The sequence below is a fragment of the Lissotriton helveticus genome, chromosome 1_1 (genome assembly GCF_964261635.1).
Source record: "Lissotriton helveticus chromosome 1_1, aLisHel1.1, whole genome shotgun sequence".
Lineage (NCBI taxonomy): Eukaryota > Metazoa > Chordata > Amphibia > Caudata > Salamandridae > Lissotriton > Lissotriton helveticus.
Genome location: NC_136057.1, coordinates 1,940,156,014 through 1,940,170,377, shown reverse-complemented (window position 1 = coordinate 1,940,170,377; position 14,364 = coordinate 1,940,156,014). Strand labels below are relative to the sequence as shown.

At 48.0% G+C, this 14,364-nt stretch overlaps 1 pseudogene; it reads right to left on the bottom strand.

Annotated features, from left to right (window-relative positions):
- The window catches only part of LOC144766077 (insulin receptor substrate 2-like), a 121,799-nt pseudogene that overhangs the window by 36,111 nt on the left and 71,324 nt on the right, over positions 1-14,364 (bottom strand).

Sequence of the window (14,364 nt, the reverse complement as noted above, 5' to 3'; positions counted from 1 at the left end):
AAGATGCAGAGGAAAGGAAGTCCCATCTCCGTTTAAGCCGAGCTGCGCCGGAGGACAGGAGAGATCTACGGAGAGAAAAGCTTCCCCCTACGAGTCACCAACACCAGACTCCAATGCCAGCCCTGTGACCCCAGGTAACGATAAGATCAAGCGATCAGAATCGGCGCCTGAGACCATTGCGGAGGGGAGCGCTGCCGGCGGGCTGTGTCCTGCTGATTTGGGAGCTGGGTTGGCCGGCTCACATGCACGCTATTACAGGCGTCTGGTACCGGGGCTGACTTACAGCGGCCACTATAGTCCAGATTCATGTAGTCTGAGCCGGGCGAGGTGCCCCCAGCTGGCGAACAGCACTCCCCAAAGTTAATATTGATGTACTCGCCTCCGGGGCTGTGGGGGCTGTGGGGCTCGGGCCCCGTAGGGTGCTCGGTCATACTCGGTAGGGTCCGCACACTCCAGCACCAGCCGCGTGGGTCGCACTGCCCGGCAGCGGTGGTGAAGGATGCTCTCTGGACTGGGCCGGCTCGGGGATCGGGCATGCGCTGGCTCCACCGGCTGCAGGAGACCCGGGGAGTGCATCAGCATGCACTGGTCGCTGTCACCGTTAACCTGCGGGTGGAAGAAGCAGTCCGGAGAGGTGGCCGAGGCCTGACTGCCAGGGGACATGTTCAAGTAATCGCTGGCGCCGTTGAGCTGACTCTCGGGGCCACACAGCATCCTCATGTAGCCACTGTCCTCGGGTGAGCTCTCGCCAGTCTTGTAGCCGTTCAGCTGTGGGGGGCTGTCATTGCGGGCCGCAGGATCTGCTTGGGAGCGGACACAGTGCAGCTGCTCATGGGCATGTAGTCTTTAGTTACAAGAGCCGCTCCGGGCACCATGGGCATGTAGCCATCTTCCCCAAGGTGTCCAGTAGAGCCAACCTCCACATCACCATAGTCCTCGGGGTAGGGGTGGTGGGGCATCTTCGGAGAGGTGGTGCGAGAGCGGTTGCCACGTCAGGCGCTCGCAGCAGGGTGGCCTCATCCAGGGAGGCGGATGAGACCTGCAGGGTGCTCCGCTGGGAGGCCGGGGTGGTCAACGAATAGGTACGTTTCCTGTGTGCCAGATCGAGCAACTCCTCTCTGGAAAGGCGGCAGTGGTGGAGGGGGCCGAGGCTGGCCCCACTGGGCAGTCGTTCCATGCACATGTAGCCGTTCATCTTCCAGCCGGGGGTGGGTGGCGTCTCAGCCACAGACTCCTGGGTGCTGCTGCGGTGGTGGTGGTGGTGCAGGACCCCAGCGCACAGACAAGGTCGCCCGGCATCTACAGGGCTTGAGCTGTACTCATCCAAGGACATGAAGCCGGCGTCGCTGGGCGAACAGGAGGTGGAGGCGCCACAGCTGGATGGTTGAGGTGCGGCGCTGCTCTCCAAACCTTGCCCGCTGCTGCTGGAGCACAGGCTTATCAGGCTGGCAGCAGAAAGTGGCAAGCGGGGAACTGGCATTGACATGGAGCAGCTGTGCTGCAGGGCTCCAGGGGCGGCAGACGGGACTGTCGGTAGAACAGCGGGCAAGGTCCCGCCATGGTGTAGGAGCGGCTCAGATGCGTCTTCAGGGCCCCAGGGCTCAGTATGACCACCTTGTCCACCTCGCTGGCCGTGCGCACCCGTGCGCAGGGAGGGCTGGCGGGTGTCGTGGCAGAGGAAGAAGAGTCGGTGTGTGTCCGGTGGTCTGGCAGCCCTATCTGGCTGGGTGGCGGGTGGCTGTGGGTGTGTCGTCGGGGAGCCGGCCCGCTGATGGGGGTCGACTGGCTCTGGCTGCGCGGGCGCAACTCTTGTCCCAGCAGAAAAAAACATTGGCAAAGCCAGTAGGCCTCACTGAAATGATTGTTTTAGCCATGTTGTACAGTGTGGCTCTGTGTGTGTGTGTGGCTCTGTGTAGGTGTGGCTCTGTGTGTGTGTGGCTCTGTGTGTGTGTTTGTGTGGCTCTGTGTGTGTGTGTGTGGCTCTGTGTGTATGTGTGTGTGGCTCTGTGTGTGTGCCCTGTGTGTGGTTCTGTGTGTGTGGCTCTCTGTGTGTGTGTGTGTGTGGGTGGTTCTGTGTGTGAGTGGCTGTGTGTGTGTGAGTGCCTCTGTGTCTGTGTGTGGCTCTGTGTTTGTGTGGCTCTGTGTGTGGCTCTGTGTGTGTGGCTCTGTGTGTGTGTGGCTCTGTGTGTGTGTGTGGCTCTGTGTGTGTGTGGCTCTGTGTGTGTGTGGCTCTGTGTGTGTGGCTCTGTGTGTGTGTGGGTCTGTGTGTGTGTGGGTCTGTGTGTGTGTGTGTGGCTGTGTGTGTGTGTGGCTGTGTGTGTGTGTGTGGCTCTGTGTGTGTGGCTCTGTGTGTGTGTGGCTCTGTGTGTGTGTGGCTCTGTGTGTGTGTGGCTCTGTGTGTGTGTGGCTCTGTGTATGTGGCTCTGTGTATGTGGCTCTGTGTGTGTGGCTCTGTGTTTGTGTGGCTCTGTGTGTGTGTGGCTCTGTGTTTGTGTGGCTCTGTGTGTGGCTCTGTGTGTGTGGCTCTGTGTGTGTGTCTCTGTATGCGTGTGTGGCTCTGTGTGTGTGTGAGTGGCTCTGTGTGTGTGAGTGACTCTGTGTGTTTGACTATGTGTGTGTATGGCTCTGTGTATGTGTGGCTCTGTGTGTGTGTGGCTCTGTGTTTGTGTGGCTCTGTGTGTGTGTGGCTCTGTGCTTGTGTGGCTCTGTGTTTGTGTGGCTCTGTGTGTGGCTCTGTGTGTGTGGCTCTGTGTGTGTGTGGCTCTGTGTGTGTGTGGCTCTGTGTGTGTGTGGCTCTGTGTGTGTGTGGCTCTGTGTGTGGCTCTGTGTGTGTGGCTCTGTGTGTGTGTGGGTCTGTGTGTGTGTGGGTCTGTGTGTGTGTGTGGCTGTGTGTGTGTGTGGCTGTGTGTGTGTGTGGCTCTGTGTGTGTGTGTGGCTCTGTGTGTGTGGCTCTGTGTGTGTGTGGCTCTGTGTGTGTGTGGCTCTGTGTGTGTGTGGCTCTGTGTATGTGGCTCTGTGTATGTGGCTCTGTGTGTGTGGCTCTGTGTGTGTGTGTGGGTGCAAATGCTATAGGTCTCGCATTTGCGAGACATTAAGCTATTGGCATTGTAAATGATAATGCCATTTATTCATCTGTTTTCAAAACCAACACATAAATACACATTTTGTCATTTACAATGCCAATAGCTCTAACTTTTGCAAAGGTGAGACCGTTGCATTGTAAATGCTTGTTTAACTAATGGAGTTAAAACGGACAGAGTGAACCTCAGGAAGGGAATAAAAGAGGGATGTCCCTTCTCGCTCCTTGGCTTCACATTAATGATTTAGCCTCTGGCGGCTGTAGTGCTGTGGTGAGGGAGATATTAGAGGGATGGCATTTGGGGGCGAGTAGCACAAAATCCACCTATTTGCCGCCACGGTCATACTTACTTTGACTAATCTGGATCAAATGGATCTCTGTCAAATCAGGGCTTTAAGTGATAGCTAAATATAGTCTAATATCTGTTTTAAGGCCAATTTGGAGTAGTCAAATATAATGGATGTAGGATTGACACCTGAACTCAGGCAAAGATTTTGAGGGATAGTACCTTTCATGGGGAGGAAAATAAAATAAAATAAATTAAATAGGTGTACATATTACTACGACCAAAGGCAGACTTTATGCAGCCAACTATTCAAAAATCTTTGTGGAGATCAGGGAAGATCTCCAGCGATGGGTACCTCTTTGTATGTCATAGCTGGGCAGACTATACAAGGTGGAAATTAACATTTTGCCTAGATACACAGTTTATTCTAAACCATTCCAGTGACAATCTGGGCTAAAGATATGGCAAATATAAAGAGCTTGCATAGTAAGTTTGCATGGGCAAATAGTAAAGTTGACTATCCAAGATTGTCCTGAGGGCAAGCAAAGAACTGGGGGGTGAGTAGGTGGGGCTCTACAAAATTTGGGCCAGTCCGGTCTAGCAGCTCAGTTATCTGTTCTTTACGAATGGTCTCTAACTGAGATGGAAAAGCCCTGGGTACACATGGAAGCTAAAATAATGGACAGGGCACCATGGGTTGCAACATGGCTTCATAAAAGTATATACCATTGCTTTGATTTATTTCAGATATTCTGTGCACTCTATGAAAGCGTAGGATAGTTTGAATCCTCACTCAAATGCCACGTCTTTCCCATCATCGTTTACATGAGAGCGTGAAGCGCATTGGTATTATCTTTAATTACCCACGAGAGGGGATTATTTGTGTTGATTATTGGGGTTGGGGTATTCGCTAACGATTTGGGTCGGCGTGGAGAGGGAAGGGTGTTGTTTTGATTATGTTGTATTGATTTTCACCCAACTACAGCACATGACACACACACAGACACAGATACTGCAATACCCAGGGAGACTGAAAGATACGAACGGGACACATTTAGCCAATGAGGACTTGACAAAGAATCACTATGCAGAAAATCACCTGGAATCTTCAGTGGAGTGACAACCCACGTAAAGCATGACAAGTGTTAGCATAAGTGAACCGCCACGGAGTGGATGTGGCTCTGTTACAAGAAACACGCTTCTCTATTCCACCCACTTTCCTTCGCCTCTACATGGGGTACTCACTTGTACTTTTTGTTGTACTCTGCCTATTCTAGAGGGGTGGCTATCCTGATTAGGAATACTCGCTGATTTACTTTAGTTGACCATTGTAGTATGGTTTTGGGCCTCTTTTTGCGTGCATGTTAAGTTAGCATGGCTTATTATAAGTTTAAACGCCATTTTACCTTTTGTTGGTTTTTTTTTTTGCAAGACCTTTAATGCACATATTAAATTGACACTGCATAGAGCCTACAACCTCGAGGGCCGGCTGCGGTACATATAGGTACTTCTCAGAATAACACAGCCATATAGCCAACACCCCGGGGGTTCGGCGGCGTGGTAGCAAGGAGTGCATACAATAGCCAAAGCTTAGTATCGGATAATCTATAGGTCTATGGTATTTCCATTTTAAACAAACATAACCAATCAAAGCAGAGGAAACATTTATGTGAACGATCGCAGTCAGCATCCTTCGCCATAGAGCGCGCACGGCACGACAGCAGTCGTATCTACACTCACCGAGGAACGGCCCGCCTGGTCATAGCCATATCTGCCGTTGGGGAAGTACACAGTTCGCCCCTATAGGCATTCCATCGACCCCACTTCTAATCCCATACCCCGGGACAGCCCCTATTTTTGTAAACTGATTTTTCGGACAGCATGCACACATCCATTGCAGCCACCCATCTAATCAGGAGCGGTTTGTGTGGCGAACCCCATTGCATAGCTTTCTCACGCTTTACGAGGAGGAAGCTCAGGTCCGCCCAGCGCTGTTCTATCGCTGTGAGGTCTGTGGGGTCCCATATACTAAGGAGCGCGCATTTGGGAGTCAGAGGGACCGGTTTCCCTAGGGCATCAGTCATTTTCAGGACAGCGCGGTTCCAAAAGTCTTGGACTGCTGGGCATTCCCACAGGATATGAAAGAAAGTGCCCGTTGAGCCACAATGACGGAGGCACAGGTCAGATGGGCGTCGGCCGATTTTAGCTAAGAGGGGGCCTGACATGTATGTCCTGTGTAATATTTTTAACTGTATCAACCGAAACCTATGATTGATGGCTGATTCGCGCGGGGACATAAATGCGGACTGCCATTCTTCATCCTCCATATTACCAACGTCAGTCTGCCATTTATCCCGCAGGAGATGGAAAGAGTTTGGCATGTCCTTTTGTTGCTTTTTGCACACGACACTTCTTAAAAGTTTTTGCAAAGTTAGCTTTCAAGAAGGTCTATACATGAGAAATGGTTTGTTTTTCAACATCTCTAGACATACATCGTGCCCCCAGCCTTTACAGTGAGTGCTGAGCCGTCAAGGTTATCATAACATGTGAGCCTGTTTATCGGCGTGTCCGTGTAACCAGTAGCGGTCGGTGGTGGGCGTAGCTGCCGGGCGGTGACGTGGGGAGGAGGAGGGGTAGGGGCAGGGTGGGGGATAGTAATCTATGGATTACGAAGGATTACAGGTAAGTAACCACATAAATAAATAAACGGATTTCGTTGCGCGCACTGCATCCCCAAATGCGATGCAGTGCACGCAACGAAATTCGTTTTATTTATTTATATGATTACTTACCTGTAATCCTCCGTAATCCATAGATTAGTATCCCCCACCCTGCCCCTCCCCCTCCCCACGTCACCGCCCGGCAGCGACTCCCACCACCAACCGCTACTGCGTGTAACTCATTCTCGACTCAATTTTGGCAGCTGCGAGCCGAGCAAGATTCTGGCGCCTTTATCATAGCACACTTGCCATATTTTCACACAATTGGAAGATTCCAGGGATGCAGAGAGACTAGCCGATCCAGATGTAATTTACACTTACTGAGCGGACAGGTAATGGGGTCCCCCAAAACAAGCTCAAGAGACCTTCTATAGCTTATAATACATAGTTCCTATATAGGGAGGGTGTTTAAACTAGGCTCTGTATCACCTGTTTGCACTATCATTGTAATATGATTCCTCCTTTTGTATTTTATGGAATTGTAACCATGCTGACCATATTGTTTTTAATCATATGTCTGCTTATGTTGACTAAAATACTGCGCTTGAGATCAGGATGTGAAAATAAATATTTTAACCTTACTGTGTCTCTTTTTTACTCCTGTTGTGGACTGGTATGAGAGTATAACAAAAGAATATTCTTAATTCCCACCATTCCTGAGATGGTCCTAAGTCGCATGGTCTAGGTTGTCTAATCATTGGTTACTTTGCTATAGGACGAAGAGCTAATGTGACACTGATGCTAGCTGGTTGGGGTTTTCTAGGTACTGAGGTGAGTTTCTGGTACACCACAATTCACTAATATCCTAGGTCTCTGTACACAGTTCTGTGTATGAGCGGAAATCCTTGCAACACCATCTTGCGGACACCACAGTAAGGGTGATAATTATTGTGGGAGTGCTTGAGTGTCACAGACAACTCCTGGTTAATATTTATGACACTAATGTGTACGACCCCTCCGTCTTTGACAAGGTCTTAAATATGTGCTCCGTGTTTAGAAATTGGCCCACGATGTGGGTACGGGACTTTAACACTTTCCGAACACCTAAACAGAATATCTCAGATGGCTCATTCCACTACACACACGAGTACTGCTCTCACCCATATAATCCAATTATGCTAACTGAAGGGTATTACACCCAGGACATTTGGATTACATGTTCTACTCTCCGACACATAATATGTCCTCTCGGATCGACATGTGAAGGCCCATCAGCACACTGATTAGCTCAGTTAAGGGGGTAGCGATCCTGCCCAGGACTCTATCTGACCACTCTCTGGCAGAACTAGTGCTGTGTGACCTGACCGCCCCCAATCTGGTCTATAACTGCTGCTTGAAAGGCAAGGAATTTATAGATGTAGCTTTTAGAACTTAGATCAGGGAGGCTCCATTTGAGTACTTCAAGCTAAACAAGACTACAGTGAATGATGCTGGAACTCTGTGCGAAGCTTTTAATGCCTACATAATGGGTATGTGTATGTCCAAGAGTGTGTGGCTTCTCAAAGCAATATGCAACTGACTAGGCTCGCTCGAGTCAGAGATTCAGCCGCTGGAGACTGAGCATGTTCTCTTGGGTAGCTCGGCTATGCGTGCCAAGATCCAGTCGGCTCTCCCCAAATTCCATGAAGAGGTGGAAAGGGGGATCCTTTACCTTGTCAGGGGGGCCCGAGCCTGACAGTTTAGTGAAGGAGATATACCCGGCAAAATGTTGGCCTGAGTTACTAAAACCACTTGAGATGCTGGATGAATGATTTGTATCCTCTCAGAAAGGGATGACATCACCACAGCACCTGCAGACTTCAGATGAAGTTACAATAGCTTGATATTTGGACCAGGTGACATTAGCCTGGATCAAGGGCAAAGTCAGAGAGCTTCTCAACCACCCACTGATGATAGAAGAGATTAAAAAGGCAATAATGACCCTAACCAGTCGTAAAGCCCAGGGAGGGATGAGTTTCCAGTTGAGTTTCACAAAGAGTACATAGACTTGCTTGCTCCCTCATTATTGGAGATGTATACTGCAGTAATAGAGTGGGGCAACCAACCCCACAACACAATGGAGGTGGGTATCACTGTTTTATTGGAAACCGAACAAAGAATCCAAACAATGTACATCCTACAAGCCTTTTCACTCTTAAGTACTGATAATAAAGTAGTTGCAGAAATTCTGGCACAGCGCTTCCAACCTTGTTATATGATTTCTGGTCCTGCCGGAACAGGCAGGGTTTGTACCACAAAGTTCTAAAGTCTTTAAACCAAAAATGTTGGTGGCACTCCTCCACAAGGTGGACCGACACTTACTGTTGGTGGCGGTCCATCTGGATGCTGAAAAAGTGTTCAATTCATTGGAGTGGCTATTTACGATGGAGGTCCTTCGGCGCTTGGGCATTGGCAGCTATTTTCAGAAGTTCATTGATTTGTTATATACCTCTCCAAAGGCCAGAATCAGGATCAACAGAACATAATCGGACATCATTGCTATTCGTAGAGGAACCTGACAAGGTTGTCCTTTAACTCCACTAATCTTTAGGGCTCGGGCCTACGTCACACGAAGTGGGGCGGGGCTTCCGAGCTCTAATGTTATAAAAAAAAGAAAAGTTCAGAAAGGGCTGTGGGCTGCCGCATTCCAGAAAGCGCGCGGTTTTTGCATGTGGTATTCTGCCATGTGAATGGTAATTGATGCAGGCAAGGCTGTGTTTAAGTAAGGCAGCACGCCATAGGGCTTTGGAATTTTTTCAATGTCCACTTCCTGCATAAAGTGTTCGGACACGCGCAGAAGAATACATAAATCCTCAATTACCAGCTGTCCGAGGTGCCGGTAATTGAAGGCAGATGGTGCTGGGAGCGTGTGCACTGCTGTGTTTTTTTTCCCTTGAGCTCTGTGTGCGCGCCGGCAAACCCGCGCCTGCTCTTTGACTGAGGTAGACTAAACAAGCATTGGCAAAGCAAATAGGACTCTCCTATACAAAATCTGTTGGTTTTGTCAGGGATATGTTTAGCCATGTTGTACAGCAGCCTGGCTGCTATGCAGCACAGCTGAAAGTAAAAAAACAAACAAAGTGCTTTGATAACCGAACTCAAACTTTTAATGTCAAAATAGAAGATCACTTTAATTTACTGCCCTCATAACAGACCCCTTGCAGTAGCTCTCGTTGTCCTCTTACCAGATCCCTTGCATCTTCCCAGCTATTGCCAGATTCCTCACTCGCTCCCTGTCTCGTCACCATGACTCACTCTCTCCACCCTTTCATAAAAAAAACACTCCACCTCGCTTTCCTCTCACTGGGAGCCTCACATTTACTCTCACAGTCCGGTTACCAGATTCCTACTGCCGTTGTACCAGATCACTCATTGTACTATCATTCAGTGTCCTATCATTAGAGACTTGCTTCAGGCAGAGTAGGGAGGGCAGAGTAGGGAGGGCAGAGTAGGGAGGGCAGAGTAGGGAGGGCAGAGTAGGGAGGGCAGAGTAGGGAGGGCAGAGTAGGGAGGGCAGAGTAGGGAGAGGAGAAGTGAGTAGTGAGTAGAGTAGTGAGTAGAGTAGTGAGTAGAGTAGTGAGTAGTGAGTTGAGTAGTGAGTAGAGTAGTGAGTAGAGTAGTGAGTAGAGTAGTGAGTAGAGTAGTGAGTAGTGAGTAGAGTAGTGAGTAGAGTAGTGAGTAGAGTAGTGAGTAGAGTAGTGAGTAGAGTAGTGAGTAGAGTAGTGAGTAGAGTAGTGAGTAGAGTAGTGAGTAGAGTAGTGAGTAGTGAGTAGTGAGTGCAGAGTAGTGAGTAGTGAGTGCAGAGTAGTGAGTAGAGTAGTGAGTAGAGTAGTGAGTAGTTAGTGCAGAGTAGTGAGTAGTGAGTAGAGTAGTGAGTAGAGTAGTGAGTAGATTAGTGAGTAGAGTAGTGAGTAGTGAGTGCAGAGTAGTGAGTAGTGAGTAGAGTAGTGAGTAGAGTAGTGAGTAGTGAGTGCAGAGTAGTGAGTAGTGAGTGCAGTAGTGAGTAGTGAGTAGAGTAGTGAGTAGAGTAGTGAGTAGAGTAGTGAGTAGTGAGTGCAGAGTAGTGAGTAGTGAGTGCAGAGTAGTGAGTAGAGTAGTGAGTAGAGTAGTGAGTAGAGTAGTGAGTAGAGTAGTGAGTAGAGTAGTGAGTAGAGTAGTGAGTGCAGAGTAGTGAGTAGTGAGTAGAGTAGTGAGTAGAGTAGTGAGTAGTGAGTGCAGAGTAGTGAGTAGTGAGTAGAGTAGTGAGTAGAGTAGTGAGTAGAGTAGTGAGTAGAGTAGTGAGTAGAGTAGTGAGTAGAGTAGTGTGCAGAGTAGTGTGCAGAGTAGTGAGTAGTGAGTGCAGAGTAGTGAGTAGAGTAGTGAGTAGAGTAGTGAGTAGAGTAGTGAGTGCAGAGTAGTGAGTAGTGAGTGCAGTAGTGAGTAGAGTAGTGAGTAGAGTAGTGAGTGCAGAGTAGTGAGTGCAGAGTAGTGAGTAGAGTAGTGAGTAGAGTAGTGAGTAGAGTAGTGAGTAGAGTAGTGAGTAGTGAGTAGTGAGTGCAGAGTAGTGAGTAGTGAGTGCAGAGTAGTGAGTAGAGCAGTGAGTAGAGTAGTGAGTAGTGAGTGCAGAGTAGTGAGTAGAGTAGTGAGTAGAGTAGTGAGTAGTGAGTAGTGAGTGCAGAGTAGTGAGTAGTGAGTGCAGTAGTGAGTAGTGAGTAGAGTAGTGAGTAGAGTAGTGAGTAGAGTAGTGAGTAGTGAGTGCAGAGTAGTGAGTAGTGAGTGCAGAGTAGTGATTAGAGTAGTGAGTAGAGTAGTGAGTAGTGAGTGCAGAGTAGTGAGTGCAGAGTAGTGAGTAGTGAGTAGAGCAGTGAGTAGAGTAGTGAGTAGTGAGTGCAGAGTAGTGAGTAGAGTAGTGAGTAGAGTAGTGAGTAGTGAGTAGAGTAGTGAGTAGTGAGTGCAGAGTAGTGAGTGCAGTAGTGAGTAGTGAGTAGAGTAGTGAGTAGAGTAGTGAGTAGAGTAGTGAGTGCAGAGTAGTGAGTAGTGAGTGCAGAGTAGTGAGTAGAGTAGTGAGTAGAGTAGTGAGTAGTTAGTGCAGAGTAGTGAGTAGAGTAGTGAGTAGTGAGTAGAGTAGTGAGTAGAGTAGTGAGTAGAGTAGTGAGTAGAGTAGTGAGTGCAGAGTAGTGAGTAGTGAGTAGAGTAGTGAGTAGTGAGTGCAGAGTAGTGAGTAGTGAGTGCAGAGTAGTGAGTAGAGTAGAGTAGTGAGTAGTGAGTAGAGTAGTGAGTAGAGTAGTGAGTAGAGTAGTGAGTAGTGAGTGCAGAGTAGTGAGTAGTGAGTGCAGAGTAGTGAGTAGAGTAGTGAGTAGAGTAGTGAGTAGAGTAGTGAGTAGTGAGTGCAGAGTAGTGAGTAGTGAGTGCAGAGTAGTGAGTAGAGTAGTGAGTAGAGTAGTGAGTAGTTAGTGCAGAGTAGTGAGTAGTGAGTAGAGTAGTGAGTAGAGTAGTGAGTAGATTAGTGAGTAGAGTAGTGAGTAGTGAGTGCAGAGTAGTGAGTAGTGAGTAGAGTAGTGAGTAGAGTAGTGAGTAGAGTAGTGAGTAGAGTAGTGAGTAGTGAGTGCAGAGTAGTGAGTAGTGAGTGCAGTAGTGAGTAGTGAGTAGAGTAGTGAGTAGAGTAGTGAGTAGAGTAGTGAGTAGTGAGTGCAGAGTAGTGAGTAGTGAGTGCAGAGTAGTGAGTAGAGTAGTGAGTAGAGTAGTGAGTAGAGTAGTGAGTAGAGTAGTGAGTAGAGTAGTGAGTAGAGTAGTGAGTAGAGTAGTGAGTGCAGAGTAGTGAGTAGTGAGTAGAGTAGTGAGTAGAGTAGTGAGTAGTGAGTGCAGAGTAGTGAGTAGTGAGTAGAGTAGTGAGTAGAGTAGTGAGTAGAGTAGTGAGTAGAGTAGTGAGTAGAGTAGTGTGCAGAGTAGTGTGCAGAGTAGTGAGTAGTGAGTGCAGAGTAGTGAGTAGAGTAGTGAGTAGAGTAGTGAGTAGAGTAGTGAGTGCAGAGTAGTGAGTAGTGAGTGCAGTAGTGAGTAGAGTAGTGAGTAGAGTAGTGAGTGCAGAGTAGTGAGTAGTGAGTGCAGAGTAGTGAGTAGAGTAGTGAGTAGAGTAGTGAGTAGAGTAGTGAGTAGAGTAGTGAGTAGTGAGTAGTGAGTGCAGAGTAGTGAGTAGTGAGTGCAGAGTAGTGAGTAGAGCAGTGAGTAGAGTAGTGAGTAGTGAGTGCAGAGTAGTGAGTAGAGTAGTGAGTAGAGTAGTGAGTAGTGAGTGCAGAGTAGTGAGTAGTGAGTGCAGTAGTGAGTAGTGAGTAGAGTAGTGAGTAGAGTAGTGAGTAGAGTAGTGAGTAGTGTAGTGAGTAGTGAGTGCAGAGTAGTGAGTAGTGAGTGCAGAGTAGTGATTAGAGTAGTGAGGTGAGTAGTGAGTGCAGAGTAGTGAGTGCAGAGTAGTGAGTAGTGAGTAGAGCAGTGAGTAGAGTAGTGAGTAGTGAGTGCAGAGTAGTGAGTAGTGAGTGCAGAGTAGTGAGTAGAGTAGTGAGTAGAGTAGTGAGTAGAGTAGTGAGTAGTGAGTGCAGAGTAGTGAGTAGTGAGTGCAGAGTAGTGAGTAGAGTAGTGAGTAGAGTAGTGAGTAGTTAGTGCAGAGTAGTGAGTAGTGAGTAGAGTAGTGAGTAGAGTAGTGAGTAGATTAGTGAGGTGAGTAGTGAGTGCAGAGTAGTGAGTAGTGAGTAGAGTAGTGAGTAGAGTAGTGAGTAGAGTAGTGAGTAGTGAGTGCAGAGTAGTGAGTAGTGAGTGCAGTAGTGAGTAGTGAGTAGAGTAGTGAGTAGAGTAGTGAGTAGAGTAGTGAGTAGTGAGTGCAGAGTAGTGAGTAGTGAGTGCAGAGTAGTGAGTAGAGTAGTGAGTAGAGTAGTGAGTAGAGTAGTGAGTAGAGTAGTGAGTAGAGTAGTGAGTAGAGTAGTGAGTGCAGAGTAGTGAGTAGTGAGTAGAGTAGTGAGTAGAGTAGTGAGTAGTGAGTGCAGAGTAGTGAGTAGTGAGTAGAGTAGTGAGTAGAGTAGTGAGTAGAGTAGTGAGTAGAGTAGTGAGTAGAGTAGTGTGCAGAGTAGTGTGCAGAGTAGTGAGTAGTGAGTGCAGAGTAGTGAGTAGAGTAGTGAGTAGAGTAGTGAGTAGAGTAGTGAGTGCAGAGTAGTGAGTAGTGAGTGCAGTAGTGAGTAGAGTAGTGAGTAGAGTAGTGAGTGCAGAGTAGTGAGTAGTGAGTGCAGAGTAGTGAGTAGAGTAGTGAGTAGAGTAGTGAGTAGAGTAGTGAGTAGAGTAGTGAGTAGTGAGTAGTGAGTGCAGAGTAGTGAGTAGTGAGTGCAGAGTAGTGAGTAGAGCAGTGAGTAGAGTAGTGAGTAGTGAGTGCAGAGTAGTGAGTAGAGTAGTGAGTAGAGTAGTGAGTAGTGAGTAGTGAGTGCAGAGTAGTGAGTAGTGAGTGCAGTAGTGAGTAGTGAGTAGAGTAGTGAGTAGAGTAGTGAGTAGAGTAGTGAGTAGTGAGTGCAGAGTAGTGAGTAGTGAGTGCAGAGTAGTGATTAGAGTAGTGAGTAGAGTAGTGAGTAGTGAGTGCAGAGTAGTGAGTGCAGAGTAGTGAGTAGTGAGTAGAGCAGTGAGTAGAGTAGTGAGTAGTGAGTGCAGAGTAGTGAGTAGAGTAGTGAGTAGAGTAGTGAGTAGTTAGTGCAGAGTAGTGAGTAGAGTAGTGAGTAGAGTAGTGAGTAGTGAGTGCAGAGTAGTGAGTAGTGAGTAGAGTAGTGAGTAGAGTAGTGAGTAGTGAGTAGAGTAGTGAGTAGTGAGTAGAGTAGTGAGTAGTGAGTAGAGTAGTGAGTAGAGTAGTGAGTTGAGTAGTGAGTGCAGAGTAGTGAGTAGTGAGTAGAGTAGTGAGTAGAGTAGTGAGTAGAGAGTGCAGAGTAGTGAGTAGTGAGTGCAGAGTAGTGAGTAGTGAGTAGAGTAGTGAGTAGAGTAGTGAGTGCAGAGTAGTGAGTAGAGTAGTGAGTAGAGTAGTGAGTAGTGAGTGCAGAGTAGTGAGTAGTGAGTAGAGTAGTGAGTAGAGTAGTGAGTAGAGTAGTGAGTAGAGTAGTGAGTAGAGTAGTGTGCAGAGTAGTGTGCAGAGTAGTGAGTAGTGAGTGCAGAGTAGTGAGTAGAGTAGTGAGTAGAGTAGTGAGTAGAGTAGTGAGTAGTGAGTGCATAGTAGTGAGTAGTGAGTGCAGTAGTGAGTAGAGTAGTGAGTTGAGTAGTGAGTGCAGAGTAGTGAGTAGAGTAGTGAGTAGAGTAGTGAGTAG